The 19,775-nt window shown below is 40.8% G+C and overlaps 1 protein-coding gene across 1 annotated transcript in view; it reads right to left on the bottom strand.

The window, feature by feature from the left end:
- The window catches only part of PDZD8 (PDZ domain containing 8), a 145,303-nt gene that overhangs the window by 63,887 nt on the left and 61,641 nt on the right, over nt 1-19,775 (bottom strand). The window lies entirely within an intron of this gene.

Here is a 19,775-nt window from a genome sequence, read left to right as displayed (position 1 = left end):
AATATAATGAAAGACAATGAGGAAAAGCTATTCCTAAAGCACATGTTTATAAATTTAAATACTGTCATGATTAGCACACTAATACATAAGTACAGACTAAGAAAAACAGGACTGATTCTGATCTCATGTACACCAATGTACATAAGGAATAACTCCACTATAGTCAACCGAGTTACATCAGTTCATATGAAATCAGAATCAGTTCAATGTGTTATTTAACATCAATACTGAATATACAGCTAATCAAATTAAATATAAAACTTTGATTGTGTGCAACTGTGAAAATGAACAGGTGGAAACACTCGGAAATTAAGATTACATTTAGGAATAGTGTGGCATGGTAATCACTTTACTTGTGGATTGGCAATTTTAGATGGAGTGATTCTAGCATCAGGCCCTAATTCTGAACTGTTTTTGTGCACTGAAACGATTTTTCATATTTCTTCTAAAATCCATAGAAATTGATCTAAGATTAGCAATAAATTTTTCATTCAAAATGCAGAACTATTTTCTCATTTACAGGCAACAAATATGTTCATGATTTGATAAAGAAAACAGAATTCTCACTTTAATAAGAGATTAATGTTCCCAGCGGTGACCAGGAAAATGCAGCTAAAAGGTAGCAAGTTAGAAGCCCTGAAGCTGAAAACACACACATGGGCTTTGATGTTGTCATTTTACCTCACAATGTGAATGACTTTGATATTTTATATGTCTGCTGAAGAAGAAGAAGAAAAAAGGAACCTAAAAATATGAGACTTTGGTTTTTGGATAAGAACTGTTAAATGTTTGGCTAAGATGAAGAATTTTTTTTAAAATTCATGTCAAAACTTATATGAAAGGACTTTAAAAAATATATTCCAGCCTTGCAGTATTGTAATTAATGCTTAAAGAGATTTCTTTATTGGGTAATTTAGCTAGCTAAAATTCTCCAGTAATTAGGAGGCTTTCTAAAACTAGATACATTTATAGTTTATGGATTTAATCCAAGTGTTTCTGATTTGGATATTTTTGGTATATAAGAAGAGTTAAACATTTGCTGAGTGGTTATTTTTCGATGCCCTTGCTCCATAATTGAGCACTGTATACAGAGAAGTTTTACATCTACTCTACCCTTATCAGCAGCACTGAGAGAGAGAGTCTCAAAGAGACCATATAAGTTGCTTGTTTTATCTTGATATTAAAAAAACAGAAGTGTTTCTTTCCTAAAATATATAATAAGCTATACATGAATTCTACCTCTCTCTCCAATACTCCCTTGTAAATAAGTAATTATGCCAGATCTTAAACTGGTATAAATCAGCATAGTTCCCTTCACTTCAATGGAAGTGCGACAATTTATACGATCTGAAGATCTGGCCATTGTGACTCAAGTATTTCTTATTAGACACCCAAAAAGCCACAATCCCACACTCAAGGAAGAGAGCCATACTGCTTAAAAAACCAACCCGGTTTAGAGGGGAAGTGAAGGCAGCTATAAAAAAATAAAAATAATAATATACAACAAATGGAAGAAAGGGGAAGTTGATAATAATGAATATAAATCAGAATTTATTTTTCTAAAATTCCTGAGGGAAGCAAAGGGACACAAGGAGCAATCTATGGCCATCAGAGTTAAGGACAATATATTAGGAGCAAGAAGAATCCTGACAATGATATTGGCTAATTACTATCTGGAAACAGTAGAATCATCAATAGTAATACAGAAAAGGCAGAAATGTTCAACAAATATTTCAGCTCTGCATTTGGGGGGGAAAAACAGATTATATTTCATCATATGGGGATAACATTTCATCTTTCCATTCCACTAATATCTCTGGAGGATATTAAACTACTAAAGTCAGGCATTTTAAAAATCAGCCAATCCACATAACTTGCGTCGAAGAGTTTTAAAAGAACAGGCTGATGATCTCGATGGACCATTGATGCGGATTTTCAATAAGTCTTCGAGCACTGGTGGAGTTCTGGAAGAAAGCTAATGTGCCAATTTTTAAAAAGGGGTAAACTAAATGATCGGTGTAATTATAGGCCTGTCCGCCTTACAGTGATTCTTGGCACAATAATAAAGCAGCTGATACAGGACTCGATTAATAAAACATTAAATTCAATTAATGCAAATCAATAGGAAAATAGATCATGACAAAACTAACTTTATATCCTTTTTAGGTGAGATTACAAGTTTGGTTGATGAAGGGAACAGTGTTGATGTAATAGACTCATGTAAAGCATTTGACTGGGTACCACATGACATTTTGATTAAAAATAGAACATAAAATTGACATGGAATACATTAAGTGGATTAAAACTAGTTAACTAATGGGTCTCAAAATATTACTGTAAATGGGGAATCGTCATTGAGTGGGGGTATTTTCAGTGGGATCTCACAGCAATTGGTTCTGTGCCCTATACTACTTAACATTTTTATTTATGACCTGGAAGAGAACATAAAATCGTCACTGATAAAGTCAGCAGCTGACGAAAACTGGGGGAGGGGTTAAAAATGAAGAGGACAGGTCACTAATTCAAAGTTGCTTGGTAAACTGGGCACAAGCAAATAATATGCATTTTAATACCGTTAAATGTAAATGTATACATGTAGAAAAGAATGTAGGCCACACTTCCACGATTGGGGACTCTATCTTGGGAAGCAGTGACTCTGAAGAAAACTTAGAGGTCATGATGAATAATTAGCTGAACATGAGCTCAGAGTGTGACGTTTGACCAAAAGAGCTAATGTGATCCTGGGATGCATAAACAGGAGAATCTCGAGTAGGAGTAGAGAGGTTATTTTATCTCTATATTTGACACTGGTGCAACTGCGACTGAAATACTGTGTCCCGTTCTGGTGCCCACAATTCAAGAAAGATGTTAAGGGGTGACCTGATTAGTCTATAAAGTATCTACACACAGAGGCGGATTAATATTTTTTGGGGCCCTGGGCACAAAATATTTGGGCCCCCAACACTACCAGGCTCTGCCCCCCAAAACCCTGCCCAGGCCAGAAGGGGCTGTAGTAAGAGCTTTCCAGGGAGCCCTGGAACATCCACCTGCCTAGATGGTGTGCCCCAGGGGGCAGGGACATGGGTTGGGGGCTGCTTTCAGGCACCATGGCTCCCTGCCCAAGGCAGGTGGAGGGGCTGGGGCTCCCCACAGCGGCCTAGTCTCCCTGGGTGGCTCTTACCAAAGCCTAGGATAATCATCCTGTTTTGGCCGGTACAGTCCCCTTTTTAAGCCCTGCCTGGACATCCTGACTTGTTTGGCAAAACTGATGATCAGTTGGCAACAACAAATAGGATAAATGCCTAGTTTTGCCAAAAAGGGGCTTTGGGAGTGAGCAACGGGGCTCGGACCAAGTCCACGCGCAGGTTGGGGGTATAAAAGGGGCATGGGCTAGGTCCGTGAGGGGATATGATCAGCCTACCACAACCCGGCTTCTGGCCTGACCAGGGGGTGGGGTCTCAGGGGAAAGAGAAAGAGCATGGCGGTGGACCAGGATGGGGAGAGAAGAGGCAGGGGACATGGCTACAGGTCTGGCACCTGTGGCCTCCTGCTGACAGGGACTCCCAAATAGGCCGGGGCCCATGCCCTGCCACTCTACCCATGGGGAACAAATATTTAATAGCAGGCTTTTCAGTGTATCAGAGAAAGAAATAACATGATCCAACGGCTGGAAGTTGAAGCTAGACAAATTCAGACTGGAAATAAGGCATACATTTTTTAAAGGTGAGTAATTAACAATTAGAACAAATTACCAACAGTTGTGATAGATTCTCTATCACTTACAATTTTTAAATCTAGATGTGATGTATTTATAATATATATGCTCAAGCAATTATTTTGGGGAAGTTCTATGGCCCGTTTTATACAGGAGGTCTGTCTAGACGATCACAGTGGTCCCTTCAGACCTTGGAATCCATCAACCTATGAAAGTGTTAGACAATTTGGCCAAGATTTTCAGAAGTGACTAGTGATTTTGGGTGCCTAACTTGACACATTTCAGAGGGTGCGATTTTCAGAAAGTGCTCAGCACCCACTCTGATCTAAGGTGTTTCACATTGAATGCTCCAAAATTGAAGCACCCAGAAAAAATCGGTTTTTGAAAATCTTGGCCTTTATAAACGAACATGGAATATAGGGGCACTAAGGGGAAGTGTGGGTGACAACTACTTTTTTAAAAAAAGATTGTTTTGTCAGAATGTATTTGGAAAGGTTTTTTCTCATTTCAACTACAAACAACAGACATCAATTTGAGTACAATGGCTGCAGCACTTCACAGTAGGACACCACACAAATAGTTTGGAAAGTCATTCCAGAAACGAACCAAATTACCCAGAAACCATCTGTTTACCCTGGTCAATAAAACACTGTTATCTCTCTTACAATAGGCCATACTGTTTATATAAACAAAGTTAGCTTTCATGCCTGGGCCACCTATTTATTTAGTGAGATCAGCTATCACTGTAAATCAATTTCTTTGCAAATGAGAAACACAGCTGTCTGCAAAACCTACTTAAAACTCCTTCCTGTGTCCAATATTTGTACGTGTAGCAGAGCAGATTACCATGAGAATATAAAAAGGATTGTCAGCAGAATACATCTGTGGAAGCTAAAATAGAACAGCTCTTGGGTTTTACATCTGCTTCAAGGAGAAAGATCATGTTCAATTTACTTGCCTTTTTGTATTGCTGTATGAGAAACTTGATTTGTTTATACTATTTGCATAATGACAACTTAAAAATTTGACCAGGAAAACCGTTACATTTGCTATTCAGAACAGGAGCCTTCAGAAAGACTTAATTAAATCAGTCATTAAAAATGCAAAATATAGAACTTAAAGATTTACAAAAAAAATTGTCATCATGTCACTGACCTTTATAAAGTGTAGCTGCATTGTTAGCATGGATTTTGCCTTTAATGAGTTTAACAAGTATTAAAAGAACAGAAGGCCCAAACTACCCATCTGTAAGAAGCCTCTGCAAGGTTTTCCTCATGGAACACTCAGAGGAATCATCTCCAAGTGGAAGACCACTTACCTCAACCCCATAAAGAAGAGATGGCACAACTCTCACCCCCAGAGACCTCACAGATGCGTTTGGAACATATATGCCTCTTGTGGGATCAGTGAGAGGCCAGCGTCATCCTTGCAGAGAATGTAGCAACTATGAAGCATGAGATATACAAGATCCCATAACCTTTTGTAATGACAACATGAGCAGCAGCAGCAACCCATTAGGGTACATAATCCCTTAAGCCCTCACGTATTTTCAGTTGCTTATGAACTTTGACTCTTTCACCGTTTGGGTGGAGCAATTTTTATTCGCTTTGTTTTTGGCTGGAAATGCATTTTCTTCTCAGACGCTGAGTAAAACTTGTTTCAGAGGAACAGCCGTGTTAGTCTGTATTCGCAAAAAGAAAAGGAGTACTTGTGGCACCTTAGAGACTAACCAATTTATTTGAGCATAAGTTTTCATGAGCTACAGCTCACTTCATCGGATGAGTTTCGTTGATAGCGTATATGGAGTTTTTTTTTAAAAAGTACACTTTTCCCACTAGAAGATTTTCTAACTTCCGAGTGCTTCACTTCACAATATTAATTTTAATTCAGTTTTTGTGTGGCATATTATTTTTCAAATCTAACAGGCTATATTGTAACCTAAAAAGCCCTTGGTTGGGGGTTGTATAGAGCTGCAGCAGGGAAAATCTTGGAAGGACTCTGCCTCAGAGATTGGGTTTCATGACACATTGGGGGAGGGGGAGGAGGAGGGGAGGAGAATTACATAGGTTGCACATGATGCAGCTGTCCTGTTCTGCCAACTAGTGTGGAAACTGAAAGACACAGCCATGGAACCTGCCTCCTCCCCTTCCCCTTTGGGCAATGTTTGTCCCCAAAACAGTGACGAAGTATCCCCAACATGCCCAAGCACAGGGTCTGCAATTGTCCCTGATCCTGTCATAGGAGGGCAGAGAAGGCAAAGGTTTCTCCAGTCACAATATGGCCTAATGTAATCATATTAAAAACTATCGTAAAGTGCATATTCAAGAAGGTAGACATAAGTTTGGACATGCATGAAAAAAAAAACTAGTTCCAACATTGTTACAGAAAAATATATACATACAGTAGAATTTTATGGAAAATCTCTGGTTAAGCAGTAGAAAAGCTATCTGAAGCCTGAAGTTAAAAGTGTTTAATGCTCAAGAGTAGAGGAAAAAAAACCTGATGGCCTTCAAGTTTATTTGAAAGACAGATTACAGAATATTACGTAAAGCGCAAATCTCAGACCTATTCCCCATTGTTTTTACAAATATTACCAAACTTTATAAGACCATGAATTTTCATAAAAAGTGACATTTTCAAAAACCTTTACTTGCTTTAATCCTCCTCTTTTCTTTTGATAGGATTAAACTCTCAAATGGCAGACTGTTAAATAAGCACACCAAAATGCTAACTGTGAGGCATTTGGCTTTATATATTTATAAATTAGTGTTTCACAGCCACTTCAAATTTGACATTACAGTTCAGTATCTCCAGGCAATTCATTTCAATGGGTGTTGAATTTGATTTATATGATTTTTCTCATTTTAACATCCACATCTTCCTATGCCAGATACCTTTAAATATAATTAAAAAAAAATCTATAATTTATTTAAATGAAGCTCCACAAAAAGATATGGCCTGTTATTTTTAAAGCACATCAACTGTCTTGCCTAAAACAATTTTTAAAATTGCATACAGATAATTCACCGAAGGCCCTATTCAGCCACAAAATCTACCAGAAAGGCTGCAAATCTTGACAAATCCATTCAACTGAAAGATTAGCTTGCTTTGAAGCCCCTAATTGCAGAGCCTTTTCCCTGCTATAGTAATCCTAGAAGGTATCTATTTGCCAGGTAAGAGGACAAGACCTGCACACTGAAGCAACTAATCTTCTTCCCTACATATGTAAGTGTTCAGAGGACTGACTCCCCGAATGCTCAGTAGAGTAAGTGCTTGCTGGCGTCTCTTTGGAAGATGAGGATGCTGGAAAATTTACCCAAATAAATTTGCAGTTTTCTCCATGGCTGTCCTGTCTAAAACTCACAGAAACCTTGTGAAACCGCTGGAAAGACAAAATTCTGCTGGATGGGGTATTCTAAATGCATTTCTTTAACTGAAAGTATTTATTTAGCGAAACATAAAATTTATACATACCGTAAGGATTTGTTGTTTATATGTTTTGGGACTTGTGACGGGGTTGGGACTCATCACCGCAGCACCTCCTCCTGTTCACTCTGGGAATTAACTCAGTTCATGCTGAGTGCCCTCTGCCAGTGATGTCCCGTCCGTCTCTCACCCTAGATTGTCGTCTCGACCCGCGTTGCTCCCAGCTTGCGGCGTCCTCTTCAGGACACCGCCCTCCGGCAGTGCCCATGCTGTTGACTCTGGGAATTAGCTCAGTCCATGTGGAGCGCCCTCCGCTTGTGGTGTCCCGTCCGTCTCTTGCCCTCCATTGGTGTCTGGACCCACGTTGCTCCCCGCTCAGCGGCGTCCTCTTCAGGACACTGCCCTCCGGCCGTGCCCACTGCTCCGATCTCACCCCCTTCTGGGGGTTTGGTGTGGTCAGCAGTCCTTTTTTGCCCAACCACAATGGCCAACCACACCCCAAAGTTTAACCCCTTTTGGCAGGGGTCTGGTGCAGTCCGTGATGGCCACTCCGAATGGCCAGGTGGAAGTGGAAGGGGGGGGACCCAGGCCCGCCCTCTACTCTAGGTCCCGACCCAGGGACCCTTTGGCAGCTGCCTTCCTGCCTGCCCCCCTTCTCGCCCTTTGTCCATCTCTCTCCCTGGACATTTCCCCTTCGGCCCCTTTGCATCGGCTAGGCCCTTTTTCTCAGGGCTTGCAGCTCAGCAGGTACCGGGAAGGAGTTCCCTTCTGCTCCCCAAGCCTGCCCAGGATTACGCTGTCCCTGGTGCTGGTCTCCTCATGCAGGAGACAGACCTTCACCCTCTGAAGGCCTGGGAGAGACTGCCTGCTCCCTTCCTGGGCAGCCATTATATAGGGCCTAGCCTAGCCATGATTGGCTCTCTAACAGGCCCTCCCTGATTGGATGCCACCCTGCACAGCCGCTCTGGCCTGTTGTAGCCCAATCTGGCATGGGGGTGGGGCACCGCCCCACCACAGGACTCAATGATCAGATGCAAATTCCTCTCCTAGCCTATTAGGAGAAAAACTATTCCTTAATTAATACAAGCACACAGGCATACTAAGTATTGTCTGGACCTCACTGTTGGCTGAAAATAGAGCTTTCAAATTATCTACTTAACTATTTTCAGAACAACAACTGTCTTCTCTTTTCTGTGGTGTTTGACTTTTAAATTAGAAGTCTGCTTTTTAATCATGGAAACAGTGGATAGGCCGAGATGAATTTCTTTCTACAAGTCTTTAAAACAGCGTATATACCCCAGTAAGTCAATACTTTTATACAATTCACAATGCCAGTAACAGCTGAGTATTTGGTGACATGCAGATTATGAAATACAATCAAAACAGGAGGAGACAGGCACAAGCTAGTCTCTAGACTCCAGAGGCACTGAATCCAATTTGTAAAAGTCCCAAGAAAAATGGAGGAGGTATTAGTCTATCTACGTTTCCCCCACATTTGGCATTATTTAATAAGTTAATAAAATTGGCAGTCTCACTCAAAAGGTCCAGTACTACAACAACAGCAGAAAAATATGTAGATAGTAACTGAACTAACGATGCACACTACTATTTCTATTATTTTACTTTCAAACAAACAGCAAATGCAAAAGTTATCCAGTTTAAAGTTTCCATGCTCATATTGGGCATGAGACACCTAGAAGACAACGATGTTAGGATATAGATATTCAGGCCTGTCTGTAAAGGCCTATACTCTAAGAATTTAGGTGTATTCTTATCACTTGGCTAGTGATAGAGGTATAAAAGAAAGAAATCACTGTCTGCCGGTGTAAGGGCCTTCTCTTACTGTGACAGTTTGTGGCCCTGTGCTTAGGCTCAGGCCTTTGGCTAAGCAGCAGAGGCAGCCATAAGCTGGGAAGCGAACAGTCACATCCTCACATTCCAAACTAGTCACATTGAAATAAGGTGCTATTGGGCTGTTAGGCACTATCAGGACAGGATTGTATTCCTATCACCTCCAGAGAAAGGGAAGTGCCTAGAAAATGTAAAAGGAAACTTAGTTTGATAGCATCCTGTCTGGCAAGAACTCACTTATCAATAGCTGGGATGTGAAATCCTCACTTCTGTATTGTTTTGTCATTATAGTTCCCACTTTGCTGTTGTTTGTCTGTATAATCTCTGTCTGGCTCTGTGATTGTTCCTGTCTGCTGTATAATTAATTTTGCTGGGTGTAAACTAATTAAGGTGGTGGGATATAATTGGTTACATAATCATGTTACAATATGTTAGGATTGGTTAGTTAAATTTCAGGAAAATGATTGGTTAAGGTATAGCTAAGCAGAACTCAAGTTTTACTATATAATCTGTAGTCAATGAGGAAGTGACTGGGTGTGGGTGTGGGTGGGGGTGGGCATGTGGGTGTGTGAGATGGGAACAGGGAATGGGGGTAAGAAAATTGGAATCATGTTTTGCTAAAGGGGGAAATGGGAACAGGGAATGGGAGTAAGGAAGTTGGAATCATGTTTGGCTAAGGGCAGGAATGGGAACAGGGACACAGGTGTAAGGCTTTGTGGTGTCAGAGCTGGGAAGGAGGATACTAAGGAAGGAAACTGGAATCATGCTTGCTGGAAGTTCACCCCAATAAACATCGAATTGTTTGCACCTTTGGACTTCGGGTATTGTTGCTCTCTGTTCATGCGAGAAGGACCAGGGAAGTAAGTGGGTGAAGGAATAAGCCCCCTAACAAACGATCTATAGTGGTTATACATTATGCTGAACTATTCAGCATAAAGACTGTGCAAAGAAAGAGAAAACTCTATTCCCCCCCCCCCCCCCAAGTGTTGCAGAATTACTTATATTAACAAATCCTAACATCCTAGGAACTTCAAAGCTCAGTTCTAGGTTTGTCCTGCTCTACTCTGCTGGGAGCAGGCACAGAAATGCTGCTATTCTTAGAAAGGTGTGGTGCTACTATATGGCCATTTCTGGGGGTTTGGAAGGATACCCACTCAGAAAAAGAAAAGGAGTACTTGTGGCACCTTAGAGACTAACCAATTTATTTGAGCATGAGCTTTCGTGAGCTACAGCTCACTTCATCAGAAAAGGCATTCATCTCCACAGCTGATTTTGAACTAACAAAACTCTATGGAATAAAAACCTAACACTTTAGGGTCCATTTCTGTAACTTATACACTTGTTATCTGGAGTTATTTTCATTTTATTTCATAAGATAATTAAAAGTCTGGATAGAAAAAACCTTTGCTAATCTTACACATTACTGTGGGTGAAATCCTGGCACTAATGAAGTCAGGGGCAAAATTACCATTGATTTCAATGAGGCCAGGATTTCACACTATGTGAACAAGATAAAATGTAGCATAGGACAAATTTTTCTTTTAGTATGTACCCACCTAATTGAAAAAGCTAGTTTCCATTTTAGTGGACAACTTTCAAAACATCTATATAAAAAGCTATGACCCTTACACCCCATACAAGGTACAGCTTCTAGTTAATATCTGTATACTAAAAATAAAATAAATAAATAAATGTGTGAAGTGTCGCAAGACACCCATCTTTAATGATCTTCCCTTCTAAGGTACAGAATACTATTTATGTATAATTATGATGCTACAATACTATTTATCCATAATTATGACATTCAGAAATTAACATTAATTCCACCAGTCTACACTATTCATGTTTTTAGTAGTGTGTGGATTTTGTATGGGAATGTGCCAAATCATCTCTCAAATTATTAATTTGAGCTATGAACATGATCTGATAAATACCTTGGAGGCATCAGACCCCTTTCTATTATAACAGACATTTCAGTAACACACTGGATATGTTTAATAACAGCATCATTTTTCAAAACGAATTGTGACACCTACTAATATTCCATAAATAAAGGGATCAGATTCGAGTCTCACCACCATTCATTATGAAGTATTAAAGCTGTCTAATCTCTTATCACTGCTAACATAAAGAATGAAAATGCCAATAACTACAGAATATGAGTATTTTTCTTATGAAAACAGTAGAACATAATTCACAGTACAAATCAGATGCTGTGCCTTCATGTGGTTATAAAGCTCTTCTGAATTAAACAATTCTAAAATTGAACATATGTAATTTTTTCATTTGCCCTAAGTTGTCTATTTTCATTTTTTAAGATTTCTGGACTCTTTGATATATATTCTAACAATTTTATCTCAGTTGCTACTGAATTGACTGGAATTAAGAGGAGGCTTAAATGTTAAAGAGAACCTAGAAGTAATACAAAATCCTCAACTTACCAATGAATAATATCTCCCCAATACAGCCAAAAGTCAACTGCATAGACTAATGTTGGAGCTCAGGAAGCTTCTCTCGTTCGGAAGAGCAAGTAATTCTGAGTTACAACTTCCCATCCAAATATTCAATCAATTATTCCTATTGAGTGACTTGTCATTACTATGTGTTAAGAGATTCAAGTATACTGAATAAATTCGTGCTATTTGTTTTATTGTGTTGTCAACTCTTACGATTTTATCATTATTCTTGCAATAATCTGGTGTTTTTCTTAAGGCAACAACTCCTAAAGGAGTTTGATTAGGCAAGAATTTTTTTTTTTTTTTTTTTTTTTTTTTTAAGAGAAGTATCTAGCCCTCAAGGTTGTGGAGAAAATTCTGACCTGAGCAAACCCTAAAGACTCTACCAAAAAAACCCAACCCCCCCCCCCGAAAAAAAACCAACACCACACAGCAAATCAATAAAGAGCCAAAATTTTTATATTAAAATAAATCTCATGATGTTTTGTCGTGTGATTCATGATTTTTGCATGCTTGGGGTTGGCAATACTGGCTTTCATAGTGCCAAATTCTAGCCAAGTCTCAGGAGTACACAATGGAAGGAAGGGTGCAACAAGCCTTTCCTTGACTCTTGCATTTCTGAACAGGGGTTGGCCAGAATTTGACTGAGCATTACAGTTCCTCCTTGTGTTCTCTTTAGGCCAGCCTTGACGAACCCCACCACCTTCACAAATGATCTGCAGATCGGGCTGAGTGAAAAGCATGCTGCACTCTTCAAGGGTACTGGAGCAATTGTTCCTGGGAGTACACATCAGAATCCTCAATTGGCATTCTGACTGATTCACCCAGAATTTTTACTGTGGGCTCAAGCCACACCACAGAGCCTCAGGGCATGTCTACCCTACAATAAAAAACTCACAGGTCCAAGTCTCAGAGCACTGGTCACCTGACTTGGGCCACGGGGCTATAAAACTTGAGTGCTGACACTTGGGCCAGAGCCTTAGCTCTGAGATTCTCTCCACTTGTGGGGTCTCAGAGCCTGGGCTCCAGCCTAAGGGTTTACACTGCAATTTATTAGATTCACAGCCCGAGCCCCGTGAGCCCAAGTCAGCTAACCTGGGTCAGCTGTGTTGCAGGTCTTTTATTTCAGTGTACACATACCCTCAGTCCCTCCTCTGGCATGCACAGTAGAAACTGGTACTTCACATCTAGTCTTTTCTTAATCTGTCTTGTCTACACTACAAATCCATTACTAGGTTAGCTATACTGGCAGAGCCCCAGTGTTGATGCAGCATATGCCAACAGGAGTTTCACTGTCAGCATAGTAACACCACCTTCCCAAACACCAGATATGCTAACAAAGGAGCATTCTTCTTAGAGTGTGTGCCATATTTGTCCACGCCTTATATTAGTATACAGCTATATAACTCATTTACTGTATGTGTCCAAGATCCAAGTCTCACGAAGTCACTGAATTTTATTCCTCTTCCCATGTATCCTTTGGAATTTTGATGATCAGATAAATTCACCCCACAATAGTATCTCCCAACTGAATTAAGAAGCAAGTTTTATTAGAAATATTTTCTATCCAAGCTATTTGTCAATTAAAATAGCTTACTTTAAAACAAGCAACAACAGGTTACTAACTGTTCTGTAACTGATGTTCTTTGAGATGTGTTGCGTATGTCCATTCCACGTTAGTTGTGTTTATGCCCAGTGCACTAGAATTGGAGATTCCTTTTAGCAGTACCACTCAGGACAGCGCACACACCCTCTGTTGCCTCGTGCTGCTGAGTGATGGTATAAAGTGTGGAGCCAGCCCCAACTGCTGCCCCCGCCCCCCCAGTCCTTTTTATGGGACAGACTCTGATATAGAGGGGTAGGAGGGTGGGTTGTGAAATAGACAGGTGTAACATATCAAAGAACAACAATTACAGAACAGGTCAGTAACTGTTTTTCTTCTTCAGGCGATTACATCCACTTCAGGTGACTCACAAGCCGTTCAAACCGGAGATGTGTTTCGGATTCCAGTCATTGTTCAGGTAAAGGACTACTTGTCCAAACTTGGCAACAGTCTCTTCTGGAATGTTGATATGGCATAAGGAGTTATAAAGGTACATATTGATGACCAAGCTGCAGTTCTACAAGTTTCTGACATAGACAATTGAGCTAAAAATGCTGCAGAAGCTGCATGAGATCTTGCTGAGTGTGCTACCACCCTGCTTGGCAGGGCTATGATGGCAATTTCATAGCACAGGTATATACAGGAGGAAATCCAGGACAAGATCTTCTGCGCTGAGGTAGAAAGGCCCTTCATCCTGTCTGCAACTACCACAAGAAGTTGAAAGAAGAACAGGAGTACTTGTGGCACCTTAGAGACTAACGAATTTATTTGAGCATAAGCTTTCGCGGGCTACAGCCCACTTCATCGGATGCATAGGAGGGAACATATAGTAAGAAGATGTATATATATACACACATACAGAGAACATGAAAAGGTGGAGTAAGAGGCTAATTAATTGAGATGAGCTATTATCAGCAGGAGAAAAAAAACTTTTGTAGTGATAATCAAGATAGCCCATGTAGACAGTTGACAAGAAGGTGTGCGGATACTTAACATTGGGAAATAGATTCATGACCTGGATCAGGATAGCCAACACCCTTCTAACATCCAACATATGGAGCCTCTCCACATTCTTATGAGAACGGGGCTTAGGAAGAGAGTCAATTAGTATACTGTTTGATTGTAGTGGAAGTCCAACACTAAACCAAAAATCTTGGATGTGGACTTAAGTATACTTTGTCCCTATAAAAGACTGTAAGGAGGTTCAGCTACCACTGGCCTTAATTCCCCCACTCTTCTCGCAGAGGTAATGAATACCAAAAATTGATAGATGAAGAGGGAAGAAATAGCATCTGCCATCTGAGGGATATAAAATGACCAAATGGTTTAAGAACCTAATTGACACTGACCAACAACTAGAGGGTGGAAAGCAGAGATAGGTGAACTCTGATAGAGCTAAGAAGATAAGACTTGTTATTTCAGGTAGAACAAAAACAGTCCAGAATATGTTGTATACAGGCCCAGACTGCAAAATACTCCTTTGCTGTGACCATATGGAAAATAGTCTTACCTGTTGAAGTAGAAATTATCTAATTAAAAGGCTGTCTATTCCCAGAATAATCTACCTTCTGAGGCATTAACCCTGGAGCATCCAGGCTGTACGACGAAGAGCATCTGGACTACGATTTAACAAGTGACCGTGGTCCGGGAGATCAGGTCTGGCTCTGGAGATAGTGTCAAAGGAGCCTTGGCTGAGAGAATCAGCAGACTGGAAAAACAATACTGTCAAGGCCACACTGGTACTATGAGTACACATGATCCTCAGCAACACTCTGAAAAGGAGTGGAACAGGAGGGTAAACATAATTCAGATTGTCTTTCTGGGATAACATAGAATCATAGAATATAAGGGTTGGAAGGGACCCCAGAAGGTCATCTAGTCCAACCCCCTGCTCGAAGCAGGACCAATTCCCAGTTAAATCATCCCAGCCAGGGCTTTGTCAAGCCTGACCTTAAAAACCTCTAAGGAAGGAGATTCTACCACCTCCCTAGGTAACGCATTCCAGTGTTTCACCACCCTCTTAGTGAAAAAGTTTTTCCTAATATCCAATCTAAACCTCCCCCACTGCAGCTTGAGACCATTACTCCTCGTTCTGTCATCTGATACCATTGAGAACAGTCTAGAGCCATCCTCTTTGGAACCCCCTTTCAGGAAGTTGAAAGCAGCTATCAAATCCCCCCTCATTCTTCTCTTCTGCAGGCTAAACAATCCCAGCTCCCTCAGCCTCTCCTCATAACTCTCGTGTTCCAGACCCCTAATCATTTTTGTTGCCCTTCGCTGGACTCTCTCCAATTTATCCACATCCTTCTTGAAGTGTGGGGCCCAAAACTGGACACAGTACTCCAGATGAGGCCTCACCAATGTCGAATAGAGGGGAACGATCACGTCCCTCGATCTGCTCGCTATGCCCCTACTTATACATCCCAAAATGCCATTGGCCTTCTTGGCAACAAGGGCACACTGCTGACTCATATCCAGCTTCTCGTCCACTGTCACCCCTAGGTCCTTTTCCACAGAACTGCTGCCTAGCCATTCGGTCCCTAGTCTGTAGCTGTGCATTGGGTTCTTCCGTCCTAAGTGCAGGACCCTGCACTTATCCTTATTGAACCTCATCAGATTTCTTTTGGCCCAATCCTCCAATTTGTCTAGGTCCTTCTGTATCCTATCCCTCCCCTCCAGCGTATCTACCACTCCTCCCAGTTTAGTATCATCCGCAAATTTGCTGAGAGTGCAATCCACACCATCCTCCAGATCATTTATGAAGATATTGAACAAAACCGGCCCCAGGACCGACCCTTGGGGCACTCCACTTGATACCGGCTGCCAACTAGACATGGAGCCATTGATAACTACCCGTTGAGCCCGACAATCTAGCCAGCTTTCTACCCACCTTGTAGTGCATTCATCCAGCCCATACTTCCTTAACTTGCTGACAAGAATACTGTGGGAGACTGTGTCAAAAGCTTTGCTAAAGTCAAGAAACAATACATCCACTGCTTTCCCTTCATCCACAGAACCAGTAATCTCATCATAGAAGGCGATTAGATTAGTCAGACATGACCTTCCCTTGGTGAATCCATGCTGACTGTTCCTGATCACTTTCCTCTCATGCAAGTGCTTCAGGATTGATTCTTTGAGGACCTGCTCCATGATTTTTCCAGGGACTGAAGTGAGGCTGACTGGCCTGTAGTTCCCAGGATCCTCCTTCTTCCCTTTTTTAAAGATTTGAAACATGAAAACATGAAAGCATCCGTCAGAGATCCCTGACTGTGACCTGCCCTTTAACAAAAGGGTTAGAATTTCTTGTTGTGGCAAGTAGCAACCAGGTCTATTTGAGAGACCCTCAACACCAGGTCTGAAAAATAAGCCTTAACTGTATGTGCCCTGAGAGACTACTTGCAATCTTTGTTGAAAAATCTGCCAAAAATTGTTCTGAATCCCCAGGATGCTTTGAAATGAATTGCACTGGTGACACAAAATACCCAAAGCTGTATTGCACCTTGACAGAGACTGTCCTACCTGGCCCCTCCCTATCTCTATCCTCCATCTTGTTTCCTTGAGGACTGTTCCAAGGACATTGATTTCTTGAAGGAGGTTGGCTCCTTGGAAGCATGCTACCTATGCTTTTTCCTTGGCACTGAAGAAGGGCACAGAGTCCCTGCAATGTTTGAATGGGCACTTCTGACAGGGGCAGATGTGCTCAGTACCCATCCTAAGTGGGAAGGCTTTGACAGTGGACACCAGGCTGCCTCCATGAGAAGATGATGCAGTCTTACCTCTCTATCTTTCTTAATCGGGGTTTGAAGTCTTTACATATTTGACACCTGTCCTGGATGTAACCCTCACCTAAGCACTTCAGATACTGAAAAGAAGGTCACTTAATGGCACAGACTTCTCAAAGCCAGTGCAAGGCTTAAAAGTCTGGAGACAGAGGATTTCTCGATACCAAGAGTTGGTAACCAGAACAAACAACAGCTCTCTAAGTAAAACCAATTAAATTAAAAAAGTAACTTATTCTAAAGCTCTAACCAACTATTGATGAGTACACTAACTATAATAAAAATAAACTAACACCCCAACTACCAATCACAGACAGTAAGAAGAATCGGAGGGAGACTGGTGGCAACTGAACGCTTTATACCATTTAGCAGCAACACAAGGCAGCGCATATGCTATCCCAATGAGTACCTGTGACAATTTTCATGGTACACAGGACTGTCACCTTGTTACCCACTGCCTCTAGCAAGTAGTAGACCTGCCTGTGGTAACTGGGTGCTGGGAGCTAACACCACCAGCCTAACCTACCTGTTAGCCACTCAAACACTCTCCTCTGGGCTACATGGGCCCTGTCTGTGTCTTTCAGGTTAACAATAAATGCACTCAAGTCCCTTTGAATCATTCCCACGTAATATCCAACCCCTGACATTGGCTACTCACAGAAATCCCAGACCCTCTGTCCCCAAAGGAGCAGTGTGCCCCAGTTTACTTTACCTTAAATCACCACTCTTGTAAAAAATCATACAGCACTTGTGAGCAGTTAAAACAAAAACAGGTTTAAGAAAGAATGGAGTTTAGATTCAAGAAAGTGGTGAAAACAAATGGCTATGATACAACACAAAATCATAACACACAAACCTGAATCTACAGTTATTACTCGTTATCTTTCCTATCTAATAAAGTGGGTTTCCCTGCCCAAAGTTCAGTCTCTGCTGTAGAGCTGGCTGGCTTCACAGGAACCAAGATCCAATTTTTCCATTTGAACATCCCTGTTCACCAAGATGTCTCCTCAGTGAAAGGATTCAGAGTGCTTTTCCCCACCCTGTGTTACAATGAAACAGTCTTTTGTCACTATTCATAGACAGGGCAAACCTGTCTTGTTGCAGTGTTCCTTTACCACCTCCCAGTGGTTTTGATGGTTTGCAGTGGTCTCTGATAATTTTGGAGTGGAGCAAGGCTAGACCACTAAGGGGTAACAACCCTCTCATACTTGAATGGGCCCATAATGAGACATTTTATCCCCTGGTGACTAACTTTTACTCCAATATCATAAAATGTACTTTCAATAAATTTGATATTTCTGAGAATATAACCCGTACATACTTCTTGCAATGATTCTGAGTCTTGCTAAGTTACAAGCTTTCTGTAGGAACCTTACAACACAATATCCATTATGGATAGTCTGTAAGACATGTGTTTGATGTAGTGATTTTGTCACGTCTGAGACACGAGTTATTTGCAAAGAACAGGGACCCTTTGCCAAAGGGTCTCCATGTGACAATACTGCAAAGGGAAAAATCTGACTGGCGCACTAGACGTGCACATACCTGAAGTGGAATAGATGTTCTACCACCCAAAGAACATGTGGTTCTTACCTTACAGACTTGTAATATACACACACCGAGAACATACTTCAGTTAAATTAATAGATTTCATAAACTAGCTAAGTTGTGTGAAATTTCTCAAAGTTAAATTGCTGTGTGCAGTATTTTATGTTGAAAGCCATACAATACTGCACACAGCAGTTTAACTTTGAGAAACTCCACACACAAAAACGTTTAAAGAGCTTCCAGTGCTACGATATGTGCTCTCTAACATACATCACCTCCACCTTATGTGACAAAAAATGTTCCTAGTTTATGCCAACAACACTAGTGTTGTTCCAATAGAGTTCTTTTCATATTTATCTTGTTTAACACTCAAAGGATTGCTATCAATGTACCAGAAACATTTTAACAACTCAGCTGTAGGTAATTCACAGTTTGCACTGTGCTTACTATGGCACTGAAAGTTATCTACATAAATTTTTTTTTAAACACATTATGGGACAAAATTTCCAAAAGTGTTCAGGTGCTTAAGTAGGAACAGAGCTCTTTTGAAAATCTGGAGGTCCGAAACTATTTTTCTCTCTCAAACTGGCCATCAGTTTCACTATACTGCCACCTGCTGTCAAAAATGTACTACTGCAATGAGAATTAGTCATTTTCAACTTCTACAGCTAATGAAGAAGCACGAGAAACGAAGGCATAACAATATTCCTGCCCATACCGATTTTAAAGAAAATATTTATTCTTTGAAAAGGGCATGAATTTGAATGTCCTTATTACCACATGCTGTCAGCATAATTTTGTGTAAAATCAATGTAGACACAATTGCTAAGGCACAGATCAGGCAAATGTCATGCAACTTTATACATATCAACAAGACCACGCAGATAAGGACCTGCTGGCAATATTGGGTCCAATCCCGCAATCTCCTCACACAAATATGGTACAATTCACTTCACAAGGAATTCTGCCCGCAGAACTTCTAAGGAAGTATATTAGCAGTTATGAAGAGATGCAAGGTGGGTTTATTGCTTGCTCATATTGGAAAAAATATTGATAAGCAAAGATCAGTAGTACTGAAGAAGCAGAATGTACTATTCTTGTTGAGCAGAAAGGAGAGGGGAGAGGATTGGAGCACCTTAACCTTCTTCTCCCCCCTGCCGCCCCGAACAAGTACCACTGGGCTCTAAACATAACAGAGAAAGATATTTAAACAACTTTTACAAATATTTATTAAAATGAAGGTTTTTTAAAAATTCACTTTTTCAGCAGAATCCCAACACAGTTTGATTACTACTACCATCATAGGATCTGAAATTACAACTGTTTCCATTTTTTGAAGGCAATATATGTTTCAAAGACACTATATGTTTGAGAAACTCTTCCTGACAAGAAGAAAA

The sequence above is a fragment of the Caretta caretta genome, chromosome 7 (genome assembly GCF_965140235.1).
Source record: "Caretta caretta isolate rCarCar2 chromosome 7, rCarCar1.hap1, whole genome shotgun sequence".
Lineage (NCBI taxonomy): Eukaryota > Metazoa > Chordata > Testudines > Cheloniidae > Caretta > Caretta caretta.
Note: the sequence above shows the minus strand (reverse complement) of the source record. Positions and strands in the feature narration are given on the sequence as shown.